The following is a 15,726-nucleotide window of genomic DNA, read 5'->3' as shown; positions in this document are numbered from 1 at the left end:
AGCCACTTCTCCTCCTGCCTCGGAAGTTACCTGCTCAACCACTTCATCCTTGGGGCCTTTGGAGGCGGAACTACTGTGTCAGGGATCGTGGTTTTCAGAGACAGGCCGTGGTCGGATTGACGAGAGGGCGGGCAGAGGGCGGGACTTCCGGTCCGCTGTTCGTGAGCTCCCTTTCCCGGGCGTCTCCCCGCAACCTCCTCAACTTCCCTAGTCCGTGACGCGGCGCCGGACAGAAATCCTACGGGGCAGGGGCACCGGCGAGCGTGAGTTGCAGGTGAGGGCCTGAAGTGTTCATATCCTTGCGACTCTGTTTGAGAGGAAAGACTGCGGAGCTGGGACCTCGAGAGTACTGTGACTGGGGGAAGGAAGAGTGGGTCAGTGACAGCGAGGGGAGTATGAGGCACGGACTGTGAGGCTACTGTGACCGAGGGGCAGTGACAGCGAGGGGACTGTGACCGAGGCGTCGTTGCCTGCGAGTGGTCTCCGGCCGACAAGCAGTGAATGCGAGGGGACTCTGACCTCGGAGGGCATGAGGCAGAGCCTGCGAAGGGACTGTGACCGAGGAAGTAAGAGGCAGTGACTGCGAGGGGTCTGTGGCCAGGGACAATGACTTCGAGGAGACTGGTCGATGGATAGTGACTGTAAGGGGACGCCAGCCTAAGGGAATATGAAGCAGCGGCGGCGAGGGGACGCTAACCGAGGGTCAGTGACTTTGAGGGGCTGACTTGGAGAAGAGTGAGGGGTCAGTGACTAGGAATGGTGCTGTGGGATTGTGATGGGGCCTGGGGTGTGATTGAGTGACTGTGACTGGGCAGAGAAGACTTTTAGTGGAAAGAGCACTGGTTTGGGGCTTGACAGACCTGAGTTTAATTTCACAGGCAAACTTCTGGTGGCTGGGAAACTTATCTCACCCGTGAGCTACGGCTTCTTTATTAGCAAATGGGAAATTTGGACCAGATTAATGTTTTCCAATTTATGGCTCCCATCCCATTTCTGGGTTGTAGTATCAGTTTACACACATTGTTGACATGTGACCTTTTGAAAAATGGAGTAGAATAGAAATTATCAGTGTGTTTGCATATTAAGGGTAAGTGTAGTTTCATGAAACTTTTGTTTCAGTTATATTTGTTTGAAATTATCATGTAAAATGGATTTCATACATTTAAAAATGTATGAAGTAAAAATGTAGTAGAAAAGTTTGAAAAACGTTCAACCAGATTATTTCTGAATCTTCTTTCAGGTCTAAAATGTAATGATTCTATGACTAGGAGACTACCTGGGTATACAGAGATTTAATTGGGAAGACTGGGTTTATGCCTGGGACGTGGGCTCTGTTTGATTTAACTGGAGACTGCTTCTTGAACATAACTGAAGTGACTAGTTTTGACTGAGGGATGAAAGTCAAGATCTCTGGTTGGGAGAACCAGAGTTTATTTTGAAATATAGACTGATATGGAGGCAAGAAGGATGTAGGTGTTGTGGTAGGAAGAACTGCTGGAAACAGACATTAACAATGGAGAAGCTTCAAGGAGGGTGGAAGCAAGTCTTGGGAAGGGATCTGAGGACAGAGACAGAAAAGAGTCAAATGAGAGTGGAGAGGAAAACCTTTAAAGATCTTTTCAATTTTGTTCTTGTAAATACAGTGACTATGTAAATACAGAGAATTGCTAGTAAAATGTATTGAGAATGGGATTTGGTACAGTAATAGTGGTAAACAGATGATGACTATCATGGGGAAGAAAGGTGGACAAAGGGATGACTGTGGGGACATTAACAATGGTGACCAGAATGCCACATGGAAGAGGCTTTAATGTATTAAATTATCCAACTCAGTGATTTGTGTCCTGGAGTCCAAGGCAGGCATACTGGGAATACCAAGCTGTGGGTAATTCAAATGATGTTTTAGCTGTTGGGTTTATTTCCTTTCTCATTCTCTTTCATGAGGTTGTTAGCGATGCAGATGAAATGAACTAAAGTGAATTTCATTATTTCTTCCTCTCTGACAGTCATCTGTAGAAGGTGCTACTGATTGTGCCATTGAGAGCTTTTTAAGTAGAACTGATTGGACACAGTTAGGGTCATTTAAACTTACCAGGCACTGTATTAAACTGATAAACTGGTAGTCACCTCCTCTCCCTACACACACGTATATACTTTGTGATAGTCAGAAAGGTCCTTGAAAACAAATGAGTTGGAAATGGCGGGGATAGCCTTTATTTAGCTAAAAATGACCAGTTACACCTATTCTAGAAAATTGTTTACTTGGCTTACATTCTACATAACTGAAACGAATACTCAAGTGGTCCTTTCTAAAACAGGATATATGCTTCAAGGTAAATGACCATATAAGAGAAGACTCTTAGGCCTGGGGATTGCAGCATTACCTCTGGAGTCTTTTGTGTTTATAACTGGAATGATCTTTTTTGACCTAGCCTGTTTTTTTTTTTTTGTTTGTTTGTTTTTGTTTTTTTTTTTGGCTTTTATAAAAGGGGGTTTATTTGGTTACACAGTTAGTCTTAAGGCCATAAAGTGTCCCAGATAACACATCAGCAATCGGGTACCTTCACTGGAGGATGGCCAATGGTGTCCGGAAAACCTCTATTAGCTGGGAAGGCACGTGGCTGGCATCTGCTCCCAAGTTCTGGTTTCAAAATGCCATTTTGAAACCAAAATGACATTTCTCCCATGACCTAGCCTGTTTTTTGAGTTCCCTTCGAAAACCAGTATGATGGCCTGACCCATAAAGAATGGGGCTCTCCCCCCCATAAACAGGTGGGGTTTTATTTTTCTTGGGGACCTTCTCTTTGGATATGTGACCCCTTAAGAGAGGAGTGATCTAGTCAGAGCATTGGATTTAGAAGTCCTAGATCACTTTATCTGATATTATCATTGACTTATTCTGTGACTATGGGAAGAATGATTGCTTTCTCTTGTTTTACATTTTTCTAACCATAATAGAAGTAACTGTTTTTTTGGTTAAGCAGCTCTTTGAAAATCTGCTGTATTTATTTGCATACTTGCCAAATTTTCTGTATAATTTTATGGAGTTTGTAAACCATCCGACGTCAACCATGGATTCCCCTAGGTCTATTTAGTGAGCATAACCTCTCCTAGACATGTTTAAGTGCTGATGAGAAATTATCACAAAAAAAGGCAATAATTTGATATGGTGAATAATGACAAAATGTCTACTAATAGTAATTTTCTTGCACGGGCATCTTGCTTTTTTTTCCCTAGTATTTTCATAACTGATCTGAAGCCAGATCTTCTAACTTTTCTATTAACAGAAATAATTCCCCCTTCTGAATCAAAGAGAAATAAATTTCTCTTGGACCAAAGTTGTATTATGGTGAAATAGATTGGGAAGAATTAATTTTTCAAAAAGTCATTATCTTCTTTTGGATTTGTGCGAGAGAAACCCTGAGGTCAGAGTACCTCCCAGTCCTCTGTGGACTATGAGAATTCCTTTTTGGCCAGGATGTGGCTACTTCTACACCTTGTATATTCACATCAGTAATGTTAGAAAAACAGTATGGCCTAGAGAGGAGAATGTGAGGAAACCAGGGCTCTAGGTTCAGTTTTCCTGCTTTCTGTTGGGTGACTTTAGGCAGTCCTTTGATGTCCTATTTCCTAAGTCTAAACCTTTCTATTCACAGCCTTTCTTTATAATCCTCAACTTCTCTTTTCACAGCATTCCTGTGGTCAAATAGGTACCTGGACATGTGTTTTGAGCGTGATTTGTTTTGTTAATTGCTTTATGATTTGTGGCAAAATTTAAATCCTAAGTCTCTTCTTCTACAGCTCAGTCAGTAAATTCAGGGAATGTACTTTTTTTTTTTTGGTACAAAGTGAATATTTATTTAAAATGAGGAATTACAACAGATTAAAAACTTTAAAATGGTTTTAAATACCTCAGACATCACAGAAGCCAGAAAAGGAACATGCATAGCTTTATTAATTAGCTGCGTGACACATCTCTACAATACTTTTATTCTTACGTTGTTTTGGCTGTGTAAGGGAATATATTTTTTCTACATACTCTATTTTGCGGTACATGCCAGTGCTCCACTCCAGAAGGAAAAAACCTGAGTCTCTAATTTTCATATTTATCTCATTTCATATTTTATTACCCTCATTTTCATATTTTATTTTGTTAATGTAGATAATTGAGTTGCGTTGTTTTTACTATATGCAAAAATATTAGTAGATAGATGTATAGCAAGCTTTTTTGGGGGTTCCCCCCCCCCCCCCCCGCTCTCTTTCTTTTGGTAACCCTCTTGTAATCACAAATTGAAAGTTACATTACTTAGAGGCTTTCTATGTTTAGACTAGGATGACTGCCAATGAGCCTGGGAAACCCATAGATCTGCTAGGCTGGTATATCACATTAACAACTACTTGCAAACCAGTTTTGAAGTGAGGGCTGCTAAAAATAGTGACATATAGTCTTTGCTGTATATTAGAGAACAAAATGAGTATATGACACTTAACAGAAGACAGAGGTAGTTTTTTTATCTACAGAGAATTACCTTAGATAGGATTATGTTTGGTTTTTTTGTTTTAACCCTCAAGCAGAGTTCTTTGGTACTACAGACACCTTTGACAGCATGGTGAAACTAGATTGATTCCCTTTTAGAAATAATGTTTTTGTATGCAGAAAAAAGCCCAAAAGGGCTTTTGTAGTCAAAGGACTAAAGAAAGCACGGGACACTTATGAGACATGAGCTTTTATTATGGGGCTTATCTACAGGGTGGGAAGTCAGAGTCACATTGCCCTGAATTCATGAGCTTCTTCTGAATGGATTCAGGAGCTGCTCTGAATGACAGCGGATTCAGAGCTCAATGTGAAGATATTCTGCAAAAGCAAGAGGTGCCAGGGAGTGGTTTATGAGGGTTAGGACAAAGACATTCAAATGGGTATGAGGGGAGAGGGGTCTTGTGACATAGGGAGGGATGATTGTAGTCAACAAGGAAGAGGGGAGGATTATGGATTATTTTGTAGCCTCAGGGAGTTTCAGGGAGGAGGTAGTTTCAGGTATAGATTACATTTAGTGCCTGATTTTACGAGGAGAGTAGGTCAAAACTGTCCTAGGTCACGCAAGCTGCTGTGTGCAGTCGTCAAGGCACTTGGGGAAGGCCCTGGGGGGATCCCACAATAGAATTATAAAGGAAACCCATCATATTGAAATACAATTATCAAGATAATTTTTTAAATATATGATGGAACATTACATGTACTTTTTGTCAACATAGTATGTGATCTATCAGTAGGTCTTATAACTACAGTAATTTTTAAATGATGGTGGATTTAACCTATATTTCAAGGATATTGCAACAACTAATGTGGTATGAAGATATCCATGATTTCTATTGCTGACAAAGTCATAAGCATTGCTGCTGTTACTGTTGTGGCCTATATTCATAGTTGAAGGAAATCCTAGATTTGTCAGAGATTAGTGAAAATAAAGATAAAATTTTGTCCACCCAAATTCAGAGACTCCCTGAATACTATCCATAAAACTCATCTTAGATATAAGTTCCATAAACCACTCTAGGAATAGCAGAATCTAAACACAGGGTTTACACACTGAATCTTCTAATAGAATAGTGGCAGAGTAAAAGTATTCAACTGTATGAACTATTGTAAGTGTGCTTTGTGATTTTTGGGATAATCTCTTCCCTGAAATATCCTACTCTGTGGCCAGGACAAAGAATGAGCTGTATTTTGCTCCAGTGCCTAACTTTGGGTCTGGCACAGGGCATGTGCCCACTCAGTGATTGTTGAGTAAGGGTTTCTCTGAGAAAATTAGAGGAAAGAGTTCAAGTTCAAAGCTAAGATCTTAGATGTGGCAATTTTCTAGCTTTAAATGTTGAGGAGTAACATTGACTCTGGTTTAAAATACTAATCTGTCAGTGCAGATCATGTTGTGTAATTGATTTTTTACATTTAGAAGTTCTTAAAGTTTCTTCTGACTTATTCTGTATAAGGTGGTGATATATATGAGCTAGTTATATAAACTTCAATAATCCTGTATTAGAAAGTTATGATATAATTTCTTGAAATAATCCTACTCCTGGCACTGTTCCCCTCTGTAGAACCATTTGCATGTTCTGGGTAGGATTTGCCACAAAATTGATAATATTGGTCCTGCCTTCATCTAGGACTGGAGATGACAAACTTTTTCTGTAAAGGGTCAGATAGTAAATATTTTAGGCTTTATAGGTCATATGGTCTCTGTTGCGACTACTTAGCTCTGCTGTCGTAGCACAAAAGCAGTCATAGATAATATGTTAATGAATGGGTGTGACTATGTTCCAGTAAATCTTTATTTACAAAAACAGCCAGTGGGCCGTTTTTGGTCCCTGATTTAGGAGGTCTGTTGGTTCTGGGATCCAATTTCCTCTCTCCCCTTTTTGTCAGCCATCTCCTCCCTCAGACATCAAAGGCCTTTATACAAGGATTGATGTCATGGCACTGCTCTCTATGGAAAGGCCTGGATATACAGCAGGTGACATGATTAATGCCAGAGTATTAGATGCACTTTAACCTTGGAGTTTACAGAGCTTGCCTCTTAGACCTCTGTTTTAAGCTCCACAATGATAGAAGCTGGTAAGGATCCCAAATATGAAGCATGCCTGTTCACTCATCTTTGGAATTGGGCATTGGTGAGCTGGTAGAAGAATACTAAGTATAGGGTTTTACTGAGGAAGATGGGGAAAGCAGGTATAGAATGCAGAGGAAAAATCCATGTCTCCCCTTTTTGCAGATAGTTCCCTGTAGTAATCATACAAGTTTGAATTAGATCTTTGAACCCTGAAGAGTATACATGATTGTAGGTTGCTACTGTTTAGGTTGTTATGTAGCTTAGAAAGAAAATTCTACCTCTTTCTCCCTGGGGTACTTGCTAGATCTGCTAGCAATAAGGAGGTAGAATGGAGAGGAGTGGATGGGAGTCCTTAAAATTGCATTTGTAGGAACCTTTCAACTTTAAGACACAAGCACGTGCATATCAGTGTTCAGATTCTGTCTCTCTTGGGACATTCTTATTGGGAAATACTTGACTAGATTGTTCCTCAGTATACCCTCACCTGACTCCCCATGCATATTTTCCACTTCTTCTCTGTACTTCCTTAGTGGCAACGTTGATGCATACAAGCAGGCATCTACTGGAACATTGACACACAAAGCAAGCAGTGTGTATTGGGAAGTGAGTCAGCAGAAATAGAGCCAGATTTCATGAAACTGACACTGAGTGAAAATCACAGGCAGATATAATATATTCTGATTTTTGAGAGCACTTTGAAGACAATGCACTTAGTAATCAGGCAAGGGTGGTGGTGGTGGTGGTGGTTGTCGTGTAGTGGTAGTCATGGTGGCGTGGGCAGTTATGTTCCTATTTAAAACCCATGCTTAAATGGGGAATTTGAGTAACTAAGATAAGGTGACTTATCTAGGGACTGAATAAGTAGCAGTGTTGAAAAGATCAGGTCTCACAAATGTTGCATTCTGGCTGTCATCTCCCTTTGTCTATCTTTTTTTGGATCCCTTTTGATAAAGAAATTTTCTGGAGGATACACCACTAAGGAAATAGGAAATCTTGGCCCACCCTAGTAGGGTTCATGAGGGAGGCTCTATATTCTGTATTCAAATGATTTTCATTCTGACTCAGCCCAGTTTATAATTAATGGTGTTGTGGCTGGAAGTCAGGATCCATCTGCAAAGCATTAGGAAATGCCTGCCACCTCCTCACACACCCCTCCCCTCCCCACCCTCCATTTTGACTTCCTACTATATTGGCTCTAAGGAGGTGCCATCATTTCCCAACCTCACTGTACACTGGACAGAAATATTAAGTCAGCTTGTGTGTGTGCGTGTGTGTTGTCCCCTTAAATGTGGATATTTAAAGCCACCTTTTCCAGGGCCATCACTGTGCCTTTGCATGAATGGTGTTGGTTGATTGCAAAGGTGCAATATTGTTCTTCTAGTTGGAGGTATACAAATGGTTCTGGGTAATTGTGAAAGTTTAAACGTGGTGTGGTTTTAGGTACTGCTCGGTTTCAGTATAATGAACTAAAAAGCCAACATTATATTAGTATATATTTACTATCCTCAGTATTTCCTCACTCTTCTAACATTCCTTTTCTTTACATTTCTTTAGTAGCAAAGTTGGTAAGTCCAGGCAGACATCTATTGGAGCATTATGGAAACTGGGGGTAATTTTCCATTATTTTAAGTATTAATTATTAAATTATTCTATGTGCTTTGGGGGTGCATAAGTTAGTAGATGTGAGGGAACATGTTAATGATATAAGAGAGCCAGTAACAAATAAAAAAAACTATGGAGACCTTGACGGGAATTGAATCATGTCCCCCACAAAAGACATGTTCAAGTTCTATCTCTAGTCCCATGGATGTGAACCTATTAGTTAAAGGTGTGGACTCATTTGTAAATAGGGTCTTCAGAGATCTTATTTAGATGAGACTAAAATGAATCAGGGTGGGCCTTAATCCACCATGGTTGAAATCCTTATTAACAAAGGAAATTGGACATGAAAGTAGACGCCAGAAATAGGATAAGCTAAAAGTAAGAGAAGCCAAACAGAGAGCTTGTCATGTGACAGAGCATTGCCATCACTAAAACATTACAGACTTTGGAGAAAGCATGGCCTTGCTGACACCTTGATTTTGAACTTCTAACCTTCAAAAACATGAGACAATAAATTCTTGTTGTTTAAGCCAACCAGTATGTATGCAGCCCTGGCAAACTAAGACAGACCTATAAAGCCAAAGTTTAAAAAATTAGTGGTAGGTCTGGAGGAAAGGCATGAGGGATAATCTCTTTGTAATCTCTAATTTTTTTTAGGGTTATTATCTTGGAATGTCTGTGACCTTGGTGTTTTTCCATCTCTACTGGGAGAGTGGATAAGATATAGATAGAATGATTTTACATGAAAACTTCTCCAAAGTATTAGGTGTATTTGTTTTTTGTTTTTTGTTTTTTTTTTTTAATCAGATAAATAGGAACTCTTATTTTATTGTCAGCTTTACATTTTTATCAAGTGGAAGACTGGCCAGCTAAGATATCTATATTCCAATAATGACAAGTAATAACTTCTGCTTGCATCTTTTCTTCCAAGTCTCCATTTCCCCCATGGATCTTCCCCCAAACAATAAAAGTAATACAGTTGCAATTGAGTTTACTATTATCAGTGGCACTCTCATCACAGTTCTTACAGATCGAATAAGGTTCATTAGCTGAGATTTGATTCCTGTGTTGCCTCTACTTCCAAAATGTTTCTCTCCTCCTGATCACAGAATGGCCACTAACATTTCTTAGAACTGTGTTTCCGTATTCAAATCCACAAATAAAGAAGTGATAATCTTTGTCTAAGCATTCCCTTCAGAGGAGTCCTAAGATTTATTCTGGACATATAATTACATATTATTGCCCCTCTCCCTTAAGTCTGTGGCCATGGGAGCCATAGATTAGTTTAGTTTTGGCACATGTGATCTGATGTTAAGGCTGGAAGTGAAGCCTTTGAGTTCTCAAATGAAAACTGGGGCTCTGTTTTCAGAAGCAGAGGCATTGAATAGTGAGAAGGCAAACAACAAATAACTACTACATCAGGGATCTTATACTTTAATTTCTCATTTGATCCTTACTATGATGTATAAGTTAAATGCATTTTATTATAAGTTCCCTTAAACACATAAAGGAACTTACCTTAACCTAGAGTTAAAGTCTGAGGAGGGCTGGAATTAAATTTCTGGTCTAGTGCCCTTTCTTCTCTTCTACTCTCACCCAAATCAAAACAAACTCCTAGAGTTCCTGGGTAATTTGCCAGTGATATGCCCAGTGAGAAGGGAGCCCAGTCTTTATGAAAGATGAAATTAAACTACTGGCACATGGTCAGAGTACAATAGTTTTGATTAAATTAATGTATAGCTATTTTATATACTAGGTAGTATAGTTTTATAGTTAGAAGTGCAGACCCTGGAGCCACATTGTCTGGTTTCAAATTCTATTTTTGCCCTGTGCTAGGTGAGTGGTCTCAGTCAAGTAATTTAACATAGTTGTGCCTCAATTTCCTCATCTGTAAAATAGGATACTAGCATTACCTACTGTTCTAGTTTGCTAGTGCTGCCGGAATGCAAAACACCAGAGATGGATTGGCTTTTATAAAAGGGGGTTTATTTGGTTACAAGTTACAGTCTTAAGTCCATAAAGTGTCCAAGGTAACACATCAGCAATTGAGTACCTTCACTGGAGGATGGCCAGTGGCATTCGGAAAACCTCTGTTAGCTGGGAAGGCACGTGGCTGGCGTCTGCTCCAAAGTTCTGGTTTCAAAATGGCTTTTTCCCAGGACGTTCCTCTCTAGGCTGCAGTTCCTCAAAAATGTCACTCTTAGTTGCACTTGGGGTATTTGTCCTCTCTCAGCTTCTCCGGACAGCCATCTTCAAACTGTCTCTCATCTGCAGCTCCTGTGCTTTCTTCAGAGTGTCTCTCTTGGCTGTAGCTCCTTTTCAAAATGTTACTCACAGCTGCACTGAGTTCCCTCTGCCTGTCCACTCATTTATATGGCTCCACTAATCAAGGCCCACCCTGAATGGGTGGGGCCACACCTCCATGGAAATTATCTCATCAGAGTTATCACCCACAGTTGGGTGGGGCACATTCCATGGAAACACTCAAAGAATTACAATCTAATTAACACTGATGGGTCTGCCCACACAAGATTACATGAAAGATAATGGCGTTTGGGGGACATAATACATTCAAACCAGCACACCTACCTTGTAGGGTTGTTGTGAGGATTAAATGTTTTAATCCATGTAAAATGCTTATAACTTCCTGGCACTATATAAGTGTTAGTTGTAGTTATTATCATCATCACTATTGTCATCATAATCTTTAGGAATGTGATAGAGAAATGTGGGGTGTTTGATAGTATGATGAAATAGATTTACAGCTAGTTGAATACCATAATCATTAGAAATTCTAAATATATTCTAAATTCTGTTTTCTGAAGATAAACTCTATTGTGTTTTACATTGTATTTTACATTATGCTAACCCTAGATTATTGATTAAGGGTGGATATCAATGAAGAGAGAGGGTACTAGTGGTATGTCACATTGGCATGTGGTATGTCCATCTTGGTCAACATTTTCAGGAGTGACTTGGAAGGAGACGTAAAAACCATGCTTTTCTAAACTGTAGATTACATAAAGTTGCGATGAATGGCTAATATGATAGATGGCAGTCAAGATTTGGAATTATTTAAGATTAGAACAAACAAAATCACCAACCAAAATGGATTTAATAGGATCTTGACTAACAAAATGAACTTTAAAAGTAATAAATGTGTAATCCTCAGGTAAATAAATACACAGGGGCATATAGGAGAGATTTAGCTTGGGTAGTTCATTTGGAAAAGACCTAGAAGTTTTAAATAACGATACACTTAATTTGGATCACACTAGTGATTTCTCAATAAACTAGTATAATCTTGAGCCTTTTCAGTGGAAGTCCAGGAATACCTCACCTAGATAAAATATGACCTACATTCAGAGGGTAGGCCAAAATAGATGTCACAAATTGCATTTAATTTTTAGCAGAACCATTCAGGTCTATTTACATTTATTTTGCACATTATATTTTCACTCAACAAACATTTGAGCTCTATTTAAGTACAAGGGCCCGTTCTTGGGATTGGTAAGCACAGCGATGACCCCTGCTTTAGAGGATCTCACAATATAGTAGGGCTGGCACATTTCCAAGAATTTTGTTTTGGTTTCCAAGATCATAGGAAATTAAAAGCTACAAATTGGAAATGAGAAGAGGGACTGCAGTAGGCAGGCAGACCAATTGACAAGTGATGCTTGAGAGCTAGAGAGGAATCACAGAAATGATGGAAAGCTTAATGCAGCTTGAAAGTTCCACCTTACATAACTCAGTAAAGCCATAGAGCCAGAGCTGTCAAGGAAAGATAACTCTGCTAATCAAAGTAGTATCATATACATTTAGAAATATTTCTATCCAAATTCTGAAAGTAAAAAGGTGTTGCTCTTAAAGGTATTTGAATGATTTCAGTCTAAAACAGACCCTTCTTCATTGTTTGGAGATATTTTAGGGTTTGGTATATGATATCCAAATGAGGAGAAAATCTCACTGTACTTTGCTTCTGTTAGACCACATAGAGAACATTGGTTTCACTTCTGGGAACCCCAGGTTAAGAAGAATATGGACCCATTATATATCTAGAAGAGTTTGAAGGATGGTGAGGGAATCACTTGAGCAATAGTACCAAATGAAAATATTTAGCCCATGGAAAGGGAAGACTTGATACATGATAATTATAACTTCATACATCTGAAAGGCAATGATATGAGACAGGGGTAGACTTTTACTCTTTTGCGCCATGGGACAGAACCAGTTCTATTGGATTAAAGCTGCCTGAAGGCAGGTTTCATCCAATTATGATGAATAACTTTTTATAGTCATTGTATTGTCATAATGTTAGCCTCTGTGTCAAATGGGTTTCTTATGAAAGAATGAGCTTCCTATCTCTGAAAATATTTGAATGTACAATTTTTAGTTACTAAGTTCTGAGAAGCTGTAGGTAATAGCTTCTTCAGTCAAACCTCAAACTAACTTTCCTGAACTCTATGATCATTGATAATACTTTCAGATAAAACATCTGAAATAATATCTTTGATATCTTTTAGAAATACCGATGTTCATGATAACTGCCTTCAACTTTGAAACACATAGCTATTTTCTCCCATTCATTTGTCATATGTGTTATCTAGAGCAAAGGGGTTGAGAGAAGAGAACATTTTTTAAAATTGTTCAGCTTTCGTTTCAAGGATTCCCTTTTTGGCTATTGAGACATTTGCCCATTTCTAGTCTCCTTGACTTTTCTTGTCCTCCATGATTTCTCAGAGGTTCAGTGCTGACTCAGACTGTATCATTTGGTTCTTTCAAGGGATCAGTGTGAGGCAGTTTTTGCTCATAAAAGCAAACAATGCAACTGTGGGCTTATCAGGGGACTCTTAACTCGAAATCTAGTTGATTTAGTAACTGGGACCAATACATATTACCACAGATGTTAGTTTATTACAATCTTATGTCTCAGAAGTAGGTCAGAATGCATTTCGACATGTACTGCCTTTTCTTGAGCTTTTTCTGCAGCACAATACTATCCCTAATGAAAACCTCTGCTTGAATGTCCTTGTGTGCCAAAATGCAATGCCTTTTGAGGTAATCCATTACCTTTTCAGATAAGTGTCATTCCTAAAAAGATTTTTATTGTGTTTAGTTAAAATTTGTATGTATCTCGGCATCTTCCTTCAGTGATCCTGTCTAGATTTTCACAGAGTAAGTCTCTGCCCTATCCAACATGATAGGCATTCAGATATTTAGAGATAGTTATCAGGTACCTTTTAGCATAGCATAGGATAGCATTGCATGGCATGGCATAGCATAGCATAGTATGGCCCAGCGGTTAAGGGCATGTACTCTGGGGCCAGTCTGACTGAATTTGATTCCCAGTTCACCACTTACTAGCTATGTGACCTTATTTTCTGTGCTTTAATTTCCTCATCTCTGAAACGATGGTAAAAATAATACAGCTACATCAAAGGGTTGTGAGCATTAAGAGAGTTTTAGTATTTTTGAAGTGCTTTGACATACATGTGTTATAGAAATGTTTGCTGTTATTAGTAATAGTAGTAGCATTGGTTTTTGGGTTTTGCTTTGTTTTTTTTTTTTGGTTCATCATAGCGTAACATCAGGCTCTTGGAGGGTTATTGTTGGAACAGTGATTCTTAATGGGTAGGGGAAGGGAGGAGGGAGATTATGAAAACATTTCATAATTTGCCCTACTTTTACATTAAAAGTATATTTTTTTAATCATGGAAATCATAGGGAAAAAACTCATAAAATCATTTTTTATCTAGGGGGTACACAGAAGACAGGCTTTAAGGCAGATGGTAATTACTGCTACTAAATCATAATAAATATTTATTAAGCATTTACTGTATGCCAAACACTTAGCTAAGGCTTTACAGGGATCTCATTTAAACTTCATTTGATAGATGATGCAGCTGAGGCTTAGAAAAGTTAAGGAATTTGTCTAAGTTCTCAGGGCTAGAAAGTGGTAGAGATGGGATTAATACCTGATTTTAGGGCCAGTCCTCTTAATCACTACACTATACTAGTAGAGTGAGGTTTTAGATTTTTCATTTCTTATAATAGAGCATAGGTTAAAAATATTCAGAGACTCACCTTAGGCATTTGATTAGAGGTGTTTCCATAAGGCAGGAGGAGGGATCTTGTTTAAGAATGTAAGTACTCAACTGAAATACAGGTAAAATATTTTAGTATTACTTTTATTTACAAAAGGGCTTTATAACATGTTAATAATAATAATGGTTGCCCTGATTCTTTTTCACTTTAGCTTCAGATAACTAGACAACTCCTTTCTCTTGTCCTGAGTCCCCATTGTAATACTTAAAAATACATCGTCTTATTTTTACTTAAATGTTGCGGAATAGATCCAATATCACAAGGTCTAGAGATCTCAGATATCATTTGACTTTAAAATATATTTGACAGCCTTTGCTTCTTTCTAATATGATGATATTCACTATGTGTTTAGCTATTGAAGTTGAATCATATGACAGTATGTTACAGTACTTAAAGAATTAAGTAGTTAAAAAGCAAGGCAAAGTCTTGGGATTGGAGGGAGGGATGGATTGCAAAGTGGAATGAGGAAACTTGAGAGTGATGGATGTTCATTATCTTAATTGTGATGATTTCACAGGCATATAAATGTTAAAAGTCATTAAATTGTACATTTTAAATATGTGCAGTTTATTGTATGTATTTAATAAAGCTGAAAAAATATTATAGCATACACACACAAAGCAAAGACTTCTGAGAAGTTCCTATAAACATGTCTTTGGATGTGTTAAGTGTTTTTCTATTAAGCGGTAAGGAATTTTACCTTGAAGTTATGGGAAATAACTGGTCAAAATACAACATGACATTTATTCCCTTGATTAAAACTTTATTATGGGACATAGGTACCCTTAAAGCTCTTTCCCATTGTGAATGAAAAGTACAGGCGTCTTTAAAATACCACCTATTTGTAATGTCAGAATGGGGGAGAGCAGAGATAAAATAATTACTTCTATACTGCTTAAGTTGAAAGCTTATGAGAAAATCCTAGCAAAACCACCTGATAAGAAAGATCAACATCTATCTGTACAGCTGACAAATCCAGCAGTCTCTGAGTCATGCCAATAGCCACGTCAGTTCTATTTGATTGGTCTTAGGACCTTGCTTACCTTTTATCCCACTGTTCAGTTAAGTTGGCCTAGCTTGGTTTGCAAAAACTTAAGGAACCTATGCTTTAGAGAGAATGTATTTTATAGAAGGATGCTGCGGTAATGATGATGATGAGACTTGGCTTCTTTTTAAAAATCTCAGATTTCTCGGAGACAGCAAAGTATAGTGGTAATGACTTTGGAATTGACAAGTCTGAATTTGAATCCTGGTTTTCCCACTTACTAGTTGTATGATCTTTTGGGCAGGTTGTTTAACACCCTAGATCCTCAGTTTTCCCAATTGTAAATTGAGACTAATAATACCTGCCTCTCAGGTTATAAGGGTTAAGTGAGGATAGTGGATATAAAGTGCCCACTTCAGTGCCTGGCAC

At 38.5% G+C, this 15,726-nt stretch overlaps 1 protein-coding gene across 2 annotated transcripts in view; it reads left to right on the top strand.

The window, feature by feature from the left end:
* Positions 1 to 144: 144 nt before the first annotated feature.
* The window catches only part of PCYT1A (phosphate cytidylyltransferase 1, choline, alpha), a 74,793-nt gene continuing 59,211 nt past the window's right edge, over positions 145 to 15,726 (top strand). The window contains exon 1 of one of the 2 annotated variants that reach the window (XM_037837591.1): positions 145 to 274. The gene's annotated coding sequence lies outside the window, so the exon portion shown is untranslated. The remainder of the gene's footprint in view (positions 275 to 15,726) is intronic. The other variant, XM_037837594.1, reaches the window with a different exon arrangement.

Source organism: Choloepus didactylus, chromosome 1, assembly GCF_015220235.1.
Source record: "Choloepus didactylus isolate mChoDid1 chromosome 1, mChoDid1.pri, whole genome shotgun sequence".
NCBI lineage: Eukaryota > Metazoa > Chordata > Mammalia > Pilosa > Megalonychidae > Choloepus > Choloepus didactylus.
This window is presented reverse-complemented; position numbering and strand designations above follow the sequence as displayed.